Consider the following 14,415-nt stretch of genomic DNA (forward strand, 5'->3'; position numbering starts at 1 on the left):
TCAGTTCTTCAAGAGTAGTGGCTTGTTTTTTTGTACTGGTCTCTGTATACTCAGTGTTTTACCTAATGTATGGCATGAATAAAAAAATTAAGGAATGAATGAATAGAATATAGAATACTAGATAAAGGGACTGATGAGACCTGCTGATTTCTGTGAGAAATTGTGCATATATTACTACTACATGTCAGTTTCTTAAAGGGTAGAGATAAACATCCTTGAATTTTCTGCTCCTATCTCCAGGTACTTCGAACCTACTCATGCTCCAGAAATTCTTGTGAAATCACTTCTAGAAACCCAGGTCCAAGCTATCCACCAAAGAGAGGCTATTTATATGTTGTGAAAGAAAGCTTCCACAGCCCCCCTTAACACATATTCTGAGCCTCACCAGTTCATCATAGAAACCATTTCCTGCCTCCTAAAACTCAGACTAGTATCATGAATGAACCCAAGAGTCAGGCATTTTCATTTCCTTGATCTTAATATGAGGGTACTTCTAGAAGTTTGTGGAAAATGGAGTTATGAGTTTGTGGAAGATATTGTGGCACAGCAGGTTAAGCTGCCTGCCCCTTGGGAACCCTGATTCAAGTTCCAGCTACTCCACTTCCAATCCACCTTCCTGCTAATGTGTCTTAGAAGGCAGCAGATTATGGCTCAAATACTTGAGTCTCTGCCACCCACATGACAGACCTGGATAGAGTTCCAGGCTCCTGATTTCGGCCTGGCCCAGTCCCAGCTGTTCTAGGCATTTCCAGAATGAACCAGCAGATGGAAGATACCTCTCTTACTCTCTGTCGCTCTGCATTTCAAATAAGTGAATTTTGTTAAGTGTGGGTTTATTTTGGTGCAAAAAATTTTGAAATCCATGAATAGTTTTTTCATAATACATACTTTTCATGTATTATGAAGAAAACACTTGTTTCCACCAAAATGAACCCATACTTTAATTTCTCCATGAGCTTTTTGAAATGTTTTCAAGCATTTATATACCATGTAGTAGCCCTGGTTATTATTGAGAGCGGCTAACATTTTGACTGTGATCTTGTTGGTAAGTCAGTATCAATTATTTATTCATTGAAAATGATTTTAATTATTGAAGATAAGTAGAGAATGTTCATTGTACTATTTTAAAATGGTGTCTGTCTGATGAGTGAACCATAAATAAGTCAGGTAACAAGAATGGAGCAACAGTTTAGGAACAATAAGTTTAGGACTAGAAGAGTCTTCTTGTTCTCAAAAATGGAGAAGCATGGTCTCTAATTCATATGAAGTCTTGGTATCCTAATATATGTTTTGAAGATTTAGAATATTTTTAAGTGTTTTGATTTTTTTTTTGCTAAGTCTCTTCTGTTTCCCATATTTCAACTTTTAATACTAAAATACTGGGGTCAGCGCCATGGCTCAGTTGGATAATCCTCTACCTGCAGCGCCGGCATCCCATATGGGCGCTGGGTTCTAGTCCCAGTTGCTCCTCTTCCAGTCCAGCTCTCTGCTGTGGCCCAATTGCTTGGGCCCCTGCACCCGCATGGTAGACCAGGAGGAAGCACCTGGCTCCTGGCTTCGGATCGGTGTAGTTCCGGCTGTAGCGGCCATTTGGGGGATGAACCAACGGAAGGAAGACCTTTCTGTCTGACTCTCTCTGTCACTGTCTGTCTCTATCTGTCAAATAAAAAAAAATACTAACATACTACTAAGTTATTAATCATATTAATTTCTCAATGAAATCCTGAACTGATTGCTCTTGGTAAGTAGAATGTATTGGGACCAGCGCCATGGTGTAATGGGTAAAGCAGCTACCTGCAGTGCTGGCATCCCAAGTGGGCGCCTGTTCAAGTCCCAGCTGTTCCACTTCCAATCCCACTCTCTGCTATGGCCTGGGAAAGCAGTAAAAGATGGCCCAAGTCCTTGGGCCCCTGCACCCACGTAGGAGACCTGGAAGAAGGTCCTGGCTCCTAGCTGTGGATCGGCGCAGCTTCGGCCTTTGCGGCCAATTGGAGAGTGAACCAGTGGGTGGAAGACCTCTCTCTCTCTCTCTAACTCTGAATTTCAAATAAGTAAATAGTGTATAGTTTTCTATTTTTTCTTAATCTTTTGTTTAAAAAATTTTTCAACAGACATACAAAAATTATACATGTTTATGAGGTACCAAGTGATGGTTTGATACAGGTGTGCATTATATAATGTCCAATAAGCCTTAATATATTTATCTCTTCAAACATTTAACATTTCTTTATGATGAATACATCCTAAATCCTATTTTCTAGTTTATTGGTGGTGGTTTTTTTGTAGAGAGAAATATATAGTATATTAACATTGTATGTGGTCACTGTTCTTTATAATTGAACCTCAGAACTTCTTATTCATATCTAGCTATGACCCAGTACCCATTTTTAAATATTTATTTATTTATTTGAAAGAATTACACAGAGAGAGGAAGAAACTGTAAGAGAAAGACAGACAGACAGAGACAGAGAGGTCTTCCAACTGGTAGTTCACTCCCCCAATTGATGCAACAGCTGGGGATAGGCCAAGCCAAAGTTAAGAGTCAGAAACTTCTTCCAGATCTTCCACGTGGGTGCAGGGGCCCAAGCACTTGGGATATCTTGTGCTGCTTCCCAAGCACATTAGCAGGGAGCAGGATCAGAAGCAGAGCAGACAGGTCTCAGACTGGTGCTGATATGGGTGCAGCTGGTGGCTTTACCTGCTATGCCATAACACCAGCCCGCCTGTACCCATTAATAAACCTTTCCCTGTCTCCTCTTCCCCAGCTGTGGTAACCACCATTAATTTCTGTGATATCACCAGTTTTCTAGACTCCACATGAGAGTGAGATTATATGATAATTGTCTTTTTGTGTTTGACTTATTTCACTTAAATAGTGACCCAAGTTCCATCCATGTTGTTGAAAATTACAAGATTTCATCCATTTTATGGCTGAGCAGTATTCCATTGTATGTATGTACCACGTTTTCTTTGTAATTCCTGTTTTTTAGAGGGCATCAATAAGAATCCTACCATAATATATAGCCTTCCCTGTGGAGCAGTGATTCTCAAATTTTGGAGTGTATAATTACCTAGAGAGCTTGTTAGCCTTCTTAACCCTACCCCTAGAGCTTTTGGTTCAATAGATCTGAGGTGTGATACCTCAGAATTTGCATCTCTAACAACTTTCTACATGATGCTGATACTGCTAGTCTGAGAATAACACTTTGAGCATAATTGTTATGAAATATGCTTATCTTATTTCCTGAATTGTGTGGAAATTTTCATAATTCTGTCAACTGCGTTGGGTTTTCCTTTTAGCTTTCAGTGCGAATCAACCATATTGGAGGTTCAGTTCATATAGCATTGAAACTTTATGTTTGAAATGGCTCATCTCTTCAATTACAACTGTTTATTGCAGCTGTCCTTAGCTGTCATCATTATACAGGGACCAAACTGTGTCTTATAATTTTTACTTTTTGGATTTTGTAGGCCTCCTTAAAATAAATCTTTGTGACATGAAATCGTATTGGAACATTGGTGAAGAGTTAGTTTTTATGTTCTTCATCAAATTCTCAAAATCAAATTTGATCGTTTAACAGTTTTAAATTCTGTTTAAGTTCAAACTTTATTTAACCCCATGGTGTGAAATTACTCCAAGAGTGGCCTTTTATGTAGGACCTAGTCTTAAGATTTCATATTTGCCATCCTATATACTCTGATCAAATATATCTTCTTATTTTTTGCCCATTCTAATTGGATTCTTTTACTATAGTTTTGACAGTTATTTGTACATCTGGTACATGAATCTATTGAATCAACTATGTGGTTTGCAAATATGTTCTTCCAGTCTATCATGGATGGTTTTTTCGTCTTTTTTTTTTTTTTTTTGGACAGGCAGAGTTAATGAGAGAGAGACAGAGAGAAAGGTCTTCCTTCCATGGGTTCACCCCCCAAATGGCTGTTATGGCCAGTGTGCTATGCCAATCCGAAGCCAGGAGCCAGGTGCTTCTTCCTGGTCTCCCATGTGGGTCCAGGGCCCAAGCACTTGGGCCATTCTCCACTGCCTTCCCGTGCCACAGCAGAAAGCTGGACTAGAAGAGGAGCAACCAGAACAGAATCTGGCGCCCCAACCGGGACTAGAACCCAAGGTACTGGCGCCACAGGCGGAGGATTAGATTTCATCCTCTTAACAGAGGGATAAAAGTCAGTGATTTTGATGAAGTTCACTTTATTGAAATGTTCTTTGAGATTTATTCCATTTATTTGAAAGGCATAGTTAACTGGGGTGGGGCTGGGAGAGAGAGAGAGATCTTCCATCCACTGGTTCACTCCCCAAAAGGCTGCAACAGCTAGAGCTGGGCCAATCCAAAGCCAGGAGCCAAAAGCTTCTTCTGGGTCTTCCACATGAGTGCAAGGTCCCAAGCACTTGGGCCATCTTCTGCTTTCCTAGAGCACATTAACAGGGAACTGGATCACAAATGAAGCAGCCGGGACTCATACCAGCGCCCATATGGCGTACTGGCACCACAGATGGCAGCTCTACCCACTATGCCACAGCACCAGTCCCCAAATTTTATTTCTTTTGGATCATGCTTTTAATATCCTGTCTGAACTTCCCACCTAGCCTTGTGTCCCAAAGATTTTCTCCTGTGTGTCCCTTTAAGAGTTTTTCATTGGGGCCGGGCCGGTGCTGTGGCATAGCAGGTAAAAGCTGCCACCTGCAGTGGGGGACCTGGCTGTTCCACTTCTGATCCAGCTCTCTGCTATGGACTGGGAAGGTAGTAGAGGATGGCCTAGGTTCTTGGACCCCTGCACTCACATAGGGGACCCCAAGGAGGCTTCTGGCTCCTGCCTTCAGATCAGCTCAGCTCAGCTCTAGCCATTGTGGTGATTTGGGGAGTAGGCCAATGGATAGAAGACCTCTCTCTTTCCCTCTGCCTCTGCCTCTCTGTAACTCTGCCTTTCAAATAAATAAGTCCTTTTTTTAAAAAGAGTTTTATAGCTTTACATTTGGCATTTAAACATATAATCCAGTTTGAATTTCTATTGTGTAGGATGTGAGGTTTAGGTCTAAGTTCAAAATCAGATAAGTTTATTCCTCCCACTTTCTTCTTCTTTTCAAAATTAGTGTGGCTTTTCTAGATTATTTATCTTACCATACAAATTTTGTAAGTGTCTATATCTACAGTCTTACTGGATTTTCATAGGACTTGCATTAACCCTTTATCATTTGAGAAAAATTGGCATTCTTACTATGTTCAGCCTTCTGATTTTTATTTATTTGGATCTTCTTTGATTTTTTGAAAGATTTATTTATTTATTTGAAAAGCAGAGTTATAGAGAGGCAAAGAGAGAAAGAGAGAGAGAGAAACAGGAAGAGACAGAGAGAGATCTTATATCCGCTGGTTTTCTTCCCAGATGGCCGGCCACAACAGCCAGAGCTGTGCCAATCTGAAGAGCTTCCTCTGGGTCTCCGTGCAGGCGCAGCGGCTCAAGGACTTGGGCCATCTTCTACTGTTTTTCCAGGCCACAGCAGGGAGCTGGATCAGAAGTAGAGCAGCTGGGACTCAAACTGGCTCCCATATGGGATGCTGATGGATTTACCTGCTATGCCACAGCACAAGCTCCTAAGATTTATTTTTATAGGGCCGGGTGTTGTGGCATAGTAGGACGGGCTTCCACCTGCAGTGCTGGCATCCCATATGAGTGCTGGTTCTAGTCCCAGCTTTTCGTTTTCCAATCCTGTTAAGGTGCACCAAGAAAACAGCAGAAGATGGTCCAAGTGCTTGGGCCCCTGCACTTGCATGGGAGACCTAGAGAAAGCTCCTGGCTTCTGGCTTTGGATTGGCCCCTCTCTGACCTTTGCTGTCATTTAGAGTAAACCAACAGATGGAAGACCTTTCTCTGTCTCTCCCTCTCTCTGTCACTCTATCTCTCAAATACATAAATAAAATCTTTTTTTAAAAAAAGATTTATTTTAAAGGCAGAGTGACAGGTGGAGAGAGGGCAGGGCTGGAGGGAGGGAACTTCCACCCACCGGTTCACTTCCCAAATGGCTACCAAAAACCACAGCTGGGCAAGTCTGAAATCTGTGACACCCAGTTATTTGAGCCATCACCTGCTGCGTCCCAGCGTGCACATTAGCAGGAAGCTGAATTGGAAGTGGGGCTGCAAGACTTGAACCAGTACTTCAATATGTGATGCTGGCATCACAAGCACTGGCTTAACCTGCTATATCACAACACTGATCTCATCTTCTTTTTAAAAAATTGTATTTATTTATTTGAGAGGTGGAGTTACAGAGAGGCAGAGAGAGAGAGAGGTCTTCCATCTGCTGGTTCACTCCCCAGTTGGCCGCAATGGCCAGAGCTGCGCCGATCCGAAACCAGAAGCTTCTTCCCAGTCTCCCACACTGGTGCAGGGGCCCAAGCACTTGGGCCATCTTCTTCTTCTTTTTTAAAGTTTTATTTAATTACTTGAAAGTCAGAGTTACTCAGAGAAAGAGAGGCAGAGAGAGAGAGAGGTCTTCCACCCACTGGTTCACTCCCTAGATGGCTTTAACAGCTGGAGCTGCATCGATCCGAAGCCAGGAGCCAGGAGCTTCTTCCGGGTCTCTTACATGGGTGCAGGGGCATAAGGACTTGGGCCATCTTCTACTGCTTTCCCAAGCCATAGTAGAGAGCTGGATTGGAACTAGAGCAGCCACGACTCAAACCAGTGCCCATATGGGATGCTGGCACTGAAGGCGGCAGCTTTACCTGCTACGCCACAGAACCAGCCTCCTCATGCCATCTTCTACTGCTTTCCCAGGCCATAGCAGAGAGATGGATTGGGAGAGGAGCAGCCGGCACTCAAACCAGCGCCCGTAGGTGATGCTGGTGCCGCAGGTAGAGGCTTATTAGCCCACTACACCACAGTGCCGGCCCAGACCCCATTATCTTTGATTTCTTTCATCAGTATTACGTAGTTTTCAGCAAAGAAGTCCTGTACATATTTCACTAGATTTATACTTGTGCTAAATTTTTTGAACAATTTTAATAGTACCAGATTTCTAACTTGGTTTCCATGTATTCACTGCTGGTATGTACAAATATTGTCAGTTTTTGTATGTTTATCTTTTATCCCTGCAGACTTGCTGAATTGTGTAGTTCTGGCAATTTTTCAAAAAAATAGTCCTTGAGGGCCGGCGCCACGGTTCACTAGGGTAATCCTCCGCCTAGCGGCGCCGGCACACCGGGTTCTAGTCCCGGTCGGGGCGCCGGATTCTGTCCCGGTTGCCCCTCTTCCAGGTCAGCTCTCTGCTGTGGCCAGGGAGTGCAGTGGAGGATGGCCCAGGTGCTTGGGCCCTGCACCCCATGGGAGACCAGGAAAAGCACCTGACTCCTGGCTCCTGCCATCGGATCAGCACGGTGCACCGGCCGCAGCGCGCCGGCCGCGGCGGCCATTGGAGGGTGAACCAACGGCAAAAGGAAGACCTTTTTCTCTGTCTCTCTCTCTCACTGTCCACTCTGCATGTCAAAAAAAAATAGTCCTTGAGATTTTCTCTATGAACCATCATGTCACCAGAAAATAAGCACAGCTTTATTTCTTCCTTTCTAACCTGTTTACCTTTTGTTTCTTGCCTTATTATAGTGAGAAATACTTCCAGTACTGTGTTGATAGCAGTGATGTGAGCAGACATCTTGCCTTATTCCCAATATTAAGGGAAAAACATCCAGTTGTTTAATATTAAGTATGATGTGAATTGTAGGGTGTTTTTTAGATATTCTTTATCAAGTTGGGGAAGTTCACCTCTCTACTAGTTCATTGTACTTTTATCATTAATAGGTATTGAGTTTTATCAAATACTTTCTTTATCAATGATCATGTGATTTTTTTCTCCTTTAACCTATTATGTTACAGATGACATTGTTTGAATTTTTATTATTGAGCCAGCCTTGCATTGCTGGGATAGACCTCCATGTATTAGGTTAGACTGCCATAACAAAATTCCATAGGCTAGGTAGCTTAAACAACAGAAATTTCTCAAAATTCTAGAGACTGGAAGTCCCAGATCAAATTCTTGCAGAGTTCAATAGTTTGAGGGCTCTCTTTTTTATTTGACAGATAGTTAGACAGTGAGAGAGAGAGACAGAGAGAAAGGTCTTCCTTCCATTGGTTCACCCCCTAAATGGCTGCTACAGCTGGAGCTACGCAGATCCGAAGCCAGGGGCCAGGTGCTTCCTCCTGGTCTCCCATGCGGGTGCAGGGGCCCAAGCACTTGGGCCATCCTCCACTGCCTTCCCGGGCCACAGCAGAGAGCTGGACTGGAAGAGGAGCAACCGGGACTTGAACCCAGCGCCCACATGGGATGCCGGTGCCGCAGGCGGAGGATCAACCAAATGAGTCATGGCGCTGGCACCTATGAGAGCTCTCTTGATTACTGCCTTCTTACTGTGTGCTCCCATGGCCCTTCCTTGATATGGGTGAGGAAAGAAAGGGAGAGACAAAGAGCCTGAGGACTAGCATTGTTGCATAAGTCCTCACCTTTATGACCTTATTTAATCTTAATTACTCCATATAGGCCCTTTCTCCAAGTAGTCACAGTAGGGGTTAGGGCTTCAACAGGATTTTAGAGGGACATATTGGGTCCATTGCATCCAGTTGGTCAGGGCTTATCATTTTTCTTATATATACTGTTTGATTTGGTTTGCTAATACCTTGTTGAGGATTTTTGTGTCTATGTTCCTGAGGAATATTGGCTTGTACTTTTCTCGCAATATTTTAATCTGGTGTTATGTCAGGGTAATAATGGCCTTGTAAAATTAGTTGGAGAGAATTGTCCCCTCTTCATTTTTGGGAGGAGATTGTGCAGAATTAGTGATAATTCTTTTTTTAGCCTATTATTTTATCTTTTTTAAATAAAAATTTAAAAACTTAATTTAAAGCTTTAAAGAAAAATTTGCTGAGTGAAAATTCAAATGCAAAATAAAAAGTCCCACCCTTTAGAAACTTCACAAGAATTTGACAGCATGGATCCTTTTCATCATTAGTAGGCTTGGAGGATGAGCAGAATCAAAAGAAAGGATTGTCTTTGCCTGCACTCCCCCACAAGGTGCTCCCATTCAGCAATGCAACAACCTTCCTCCATCACTGTCCTGAGTGTTCTGAGCTTCTACAGCCTTCAGTTACCAGTCTCCAAATCTGCCTTTCTCCCATCCCTTTATTCTCACCTTCAGCAGCCTACCCCACTTTCAGCAGCCTATCTGCCATGCCTACCCTAGCAATCCCCAGAGTAGATTTCTACCTACTCCTAGGAATACCACAGGCTTCACCCAGGACAGAGCTCTGCACACTCTCTGGGCAGGGCAGGGGAAACCCTGCAACACCCTCCCCCCCGCCCCCGCTGCCGCTCCTTCTACCTCCAGCAGGGGCTTGGTAGCCGCCCCCCCCCCCACTCCCAGTTGTCGTTGCAAAGGATCATGTGGGCTGTGCAGCCAAGCTAAGGCAGGCCTGGGGCAGCTGACGTGGAACCGGTAAGTGTGGCTGCCAGCGGCCCTGGACAGCGCCCTGGGGCCTGAGGAGGAGTGGAGGTGGGGAGGGCAACTCGGTGCCTGGACGGAGGCTCTGCAGGGTAGGCGCCACACTGAACCCATGCCTTGTAGGTGTGTAGACCAAACAGGTTCACCACAGTTTTTTCCAGAGTGAAAACTAAATTACAGGAAAATTAGGAAGGTCCTTTGAAGACACTCAAACCTGGTTGAATTTCGTCTGGGAGGCCAGTAACCCTCAGTCCTGTCTCCGGGCCCACTCCTCTCCCTCTATCCCAAAAATAGTTGGGGAAAGTCATTTTAGACTCTCCCTGGGAGGTGAGAACTCTCTACTCTCTGGCAAGCTGGTTCCCTGGCCTTGCAAAGTCAGTGATAAGTCCCAGATGGCAGGGAAGGGGCACATGGGTAGATGTCACCCTTATCACACCCACAGAATACCTGCCAGTTCTCTTGTTGCCCACTCTTTTCCTCCTGTGGGGAGCAACTCGGACTAGACTGTTACTGGAATTAAGACTTATTCTATACATCTGCTCTCCCACAATATGGCGCTGGGAGAGGAGCAAACAGCTTCTACCCAGCTGCCTCTCACCAACTTGACAAGCTGCAGGAGCTGCTCCTGATTGGAGGAGAGCAGCGTGCTCAGCGTGTGGGTAGCAGAGCACGGATTGGTGGAGAGGACTATATAGGAGGAGAGAGACGGCATGGTGGTGTGGGTTGGTTGGAGAGTGCGTTGGAGAGTTCGCGGGGAAGTTCCTTGCTTCGTTCTTTCTCGTTTCTCTCTACTCATTCTTGCTTTGGGAGTTCGCTGTTTACTTATTCTTACTTTACTATAGAAAGGACTTGTAAAAAAGGGGAACAACAAGCGTCCGTTCCGGTGCGGCTCCTCCGCGTACGAAGGAGCAGCATCCTCCCTCCCAAAAAAATACCTTAAAAGCACATCCACATGTCAAGAGATAAGATGGAGGCTTTTCCAATACCTTCCTCCTGGCTAGGCTCTGATTACTGCCGAGAGTGAGCTGCATCCTGCCTACAGGGTAGCCAGGGTTCCTTGATAATTATTAAAATGGTTTGGCAAAGTTCTACAGTAAAACACTCTGGGATTGGAGACTTCTCTTTTGGGAGTTTCTTCAATAGGGTCAGCATTGTGGCATTGCCATTTGCAATGCTGGCGTACCTATCAGAGCCTGTTCAAGTCTTTGCTAGTCTGTGTCTGATCTAGTTCTCTGCTGATGCGCCAGAGAAAGCAGCAGTGGATGCCCCTGGTGCTTGGATCCCTGCTACCCACCTGAGAGACTGGGACAAAGTTCCTGGATCCTAGCTAGAGCCTGGCCGAGTTCTAGCTATTGTGGCCTTTTGGGGACTGAACCAGTAGATGAAATCCATCAATTGATATCTCTCTCTTCCTTCATCCCTCTCTATCACTCTTTTACATAAATGATTTTTTTTAAGTTACAGGGCTTTACTCCCTACTGGTGATTTTTGATAATTTGTGTTTTAAAGGCTTTGTTTGTTTGTTCTGTCAAATGTATGTGTATATAATTACTCATAACATTACTTCTGTAGCTTTCATTTTAAAATTTAACAGTCATTGCCAGAATTTCACTTCCAGAAAGGTAGAGTTAGAGGTACTTTTCCCTGTGCCTCCCACTAAGTACGACTAAAACTCCTGAGAATTTTATATTAAACTCACAGAAGACTTGAAAGCTCAAGGAGAAGGAAGAACAGTACAGTCCTTGAGACCTGAGGAACAACACAGCTGTGTATTTCCTTGGTTTTCTTTTTGCTCACAGACTTGACGCTGGAGACAGTGACAGCCCAGAAACAATAAGCAGTGAATACCAAAAAAAAAAAAATTTGATAAGAAAAGTGTGGGGAGCAACTCGGACTAGACTAAGTTACTGGAATTAAGACTTATTCTATGCATCTGCTCTCCCACAATATGGCGCTGGGAGAGGAGAAAACAGCTTCTACACAGCTGCCTCCAGTTCAGCCAATAAACTGTAGGACTTGCTCCTGATTGGAGGAGAGCAGCGTACTCGGCGTGTGGGCAGCCGAGTTGGGATTGGCAGAGGAGGACTATAAAGGAGGAGAGAGACGGCATGCACCAGGAACATCTAAGGGAACACCTGTGCAGCCCCCGAGAGAGCCGGCCGGCGGTGTGCCGCTCCCCTGCAGAAGTGGGGAAAGTGGCCAGGGGGAACCGCCCTTCCATGGAGGTGGAAGGGACAGTAGCCAACCCGGAAAGAACCAGCAGCAAACCTGGGGAGGGCCCAGCAGACGAAAGAACAGCGCAGGGTCCTGTGTCGTTCCTCCACGAAGAGGGGGAGCGACAAAAAGCAATCTGGGGGGGTGGGGGGGTGGCAGTTCTGTGGCGCAGTAGGTTAATCCTCCGCCTGCGGCGCCAGCATCACATATGGGCGTCGATTCTAGTCCCAGCTGCCCCTCTTCCAACCAAGCTCTCTGCTATGGCCTGGGAAAGCAGTAGAAGATGGCCCAAGTCCTTGGGCTCCTGCACCTGCATGGAAGACCAGGAAGAAGCACCTGGCTCCTGGCTTCGAATCGGTACAGCTCTGGCCATCACAGCCATCTGGGAGTGAAGCAACAGAAGGAAGACCCCCCTCTCACTATCTATAACTCTACCTCTCAAATAAATAAATAAAATCTTAAAAAAAAAAAAAGAAAAGCAATCTTGGGGAAATATCAGTGGAGTCCTAATGGGGAGCCAGAACTTTTGGGCCCACCCAGCAGTAAAAGGGAGTCCCTGCTCTCAGAGGTTGACACAGGCCAAATAGTGAACTTCTATAACTACTTGGCTGTTAACAGGGAAATGTCTCCTACCTTTACCCTAATCTCTAGCCAGATTTGTGTCACAGGAAACCAGCCAAAACTGAAGGCTTAAATAAGATCCAGAGTCTCGTAATACTCAGAATGTCCAGGTTTCAATTTCAAAACTTTTCATCATACCAAGAATAACAAGAACTCAACCTGATCAAACAAGATACACTAAGATAACAGAGATATTGGAATTATTTAAGATAATAAAGCAGCCATAATAAAGATGCTTCAAGGGAAAAAAAAGATGCTTCAGTGAACAATTACAAACACACCTGGAACAAGTAAAAAAACATAAAATCCCTCTCATTCCTGATGTTAGAAATTTTTATCTCCTTTTCTCTCTTGCTACAGGTTCATGAGTTATATTGATCATTTCACAGAGTCATTTTATTATTTTTTCTATTATTCTGGTTTTAATCTTACTGATTTTTGCTTTTATGTTTGTTATTCCCATCCGTCTGCTTACTTTTGAGTTTATTTTGCTCTTTTTTTTTACTTTCTTAAAACCTTAGCTTGTTATTTTGAAACTTTCCCTCTTTTCCAGTGTAAGCATTTAGTGCTATAAATTTCCTTCTCAGTATTGCTTTAGCTGTTTTACAAATTTTGATGCATTCTCATGTTTTTATTTTCATTATCTTTATTTTTTAAATTTTTATCTATTTATCTATTTTTTTGAGAGGTATGGTTACAGACAGAGAGTGGGAGAGACAGAGAGAAAGGTCCTCCATCCACTGGTTCAATCCCTAAATGGCTGCAATGGCCAGAGCTGGGCTGATCCAAAGCCAGGAGCCAGGAGCTTCTTCCAGGTCTCCCACACTGGTGCGTGGGCGCCATCTTCTATTGCTTTCCGAGGCCATAGAAGAGAGCTATATCAGGAGAGGAGCATCCAGGGCTAGAACTGGTGCCCATATGGGATGCTGGCACTGCCGGTAGAGGCTTAGCCCACTATGCCACAGTGCCAGCTCCCTTAATCTATTTTTTACTTCAACTTGAGATTTCTTTTTCACCCACAGATTTTTCAAAAATGTTAGTTTCTTATCTTTCTGTTATTGATTACTAATTTTTATTATTGTAATCAGAGCACACACTATATGATTACAATTCATTTAAATTTGTTTAGGTTTATTTTATGGCCCAGGATATGCTCTATCACAACGCATTTTCCATGGGTGCTTATAACTAGTGTGTATGCTGCTGCTGCTGTTGGTGGATCAATTCAGTCAGTCCTCTTAGTTGATAGGTTGTTGTGTCCTGTATCTTTATTTTTCTTCAGTATACTGGATGATTTTCTGTCTGCTGGCTCTGTGAATTACTGAAAGAGGTTAAAGTTCCCAACTATAATTGTGGATTTGTCCATTTCACCTTTTGAATTCAACAGGTTTGTCCTCACATATTTTGCAGTAATCTTGTTTGGTGCACATACATTTATGACTGTGACAACTTCTTGGTGCAGTGGTTCTTTTATGATTATATACTGTTTCTCTCCATCCCTGGTAACTTTTTTTTTACTATGACGTCTACTTTATTTGATGTTAATATAGTCACTCTTTTTGAGTAATATTTGCATCATATATTTTCTTTATTTTACTTTATCCTACTTCATTTTACTTAAATCCTACTTATATTTTAAATATGTTTCCTTTAAAACAGTATATATTTGGATTTTTAAAAATATTTACCTATTTCTTTATTATTTGGAAGGCAGAGTGACAGGGAGAGGTCTTCCATCTGCTGGTTCACTCCCCAAATACCCGTAACAGCCAGGTCTGGGCCAGGCTGAAGCCAGAAGCCAGGAACTCCATTCAGGTCTCCCACATTGATTGCCGGGGCCCAAGTACTTGGGCCATGCTCTGCTGCCTTCCCAGGTGCACTAACAGGAAGCTGAATTGGAAGCAGAGAAGTCTAAACTCTAACCATCTTCCAATTAAGATGGTGACATTGCAAGTGGTGGCATAACCTGCTGAGTCATGCAAGCCCCAAAATTAAAATTTTAATTTTAAACTCCCCCTAAAAATACTTCCAGTCCCATTTGATTTCACTGGAAAATTCTACCAAACATTTAAAGAAG

General features: G+C 43.6%; 1 protein-coding gene across 12 annotated transcripts in view; it reads left to right on the top strand.

The window, feature by feature from the left end:
* Window positions 1-14,415, top strand: part of JADE3 (jade family PHD finger 3) — a 159,767-nt gene that overhangs the window by 108,134 nt on the left and 37,218 nt on the right. The gene's annotated exons all lie outside the window — the stretch shown is intronic.

Source organism: Oryctolagus cuniculus, chromosome X (genome assembly GCF_051225735.1).
Source record: "Oryctolagus cuniculus isolate XC-2025 breed Fujian yellow rabbit chromosome X, ASM5122573v1, whole genome shotgun sequence".
In the NCBI taxonomy this organism is placed as follows: domain Eukaryota; kingdom Metazoa; phylum Chordata; class Mammalia; order Lagomorpha; family Leporidae; genus Oryctolagus; species Oryctolagus cuniculus.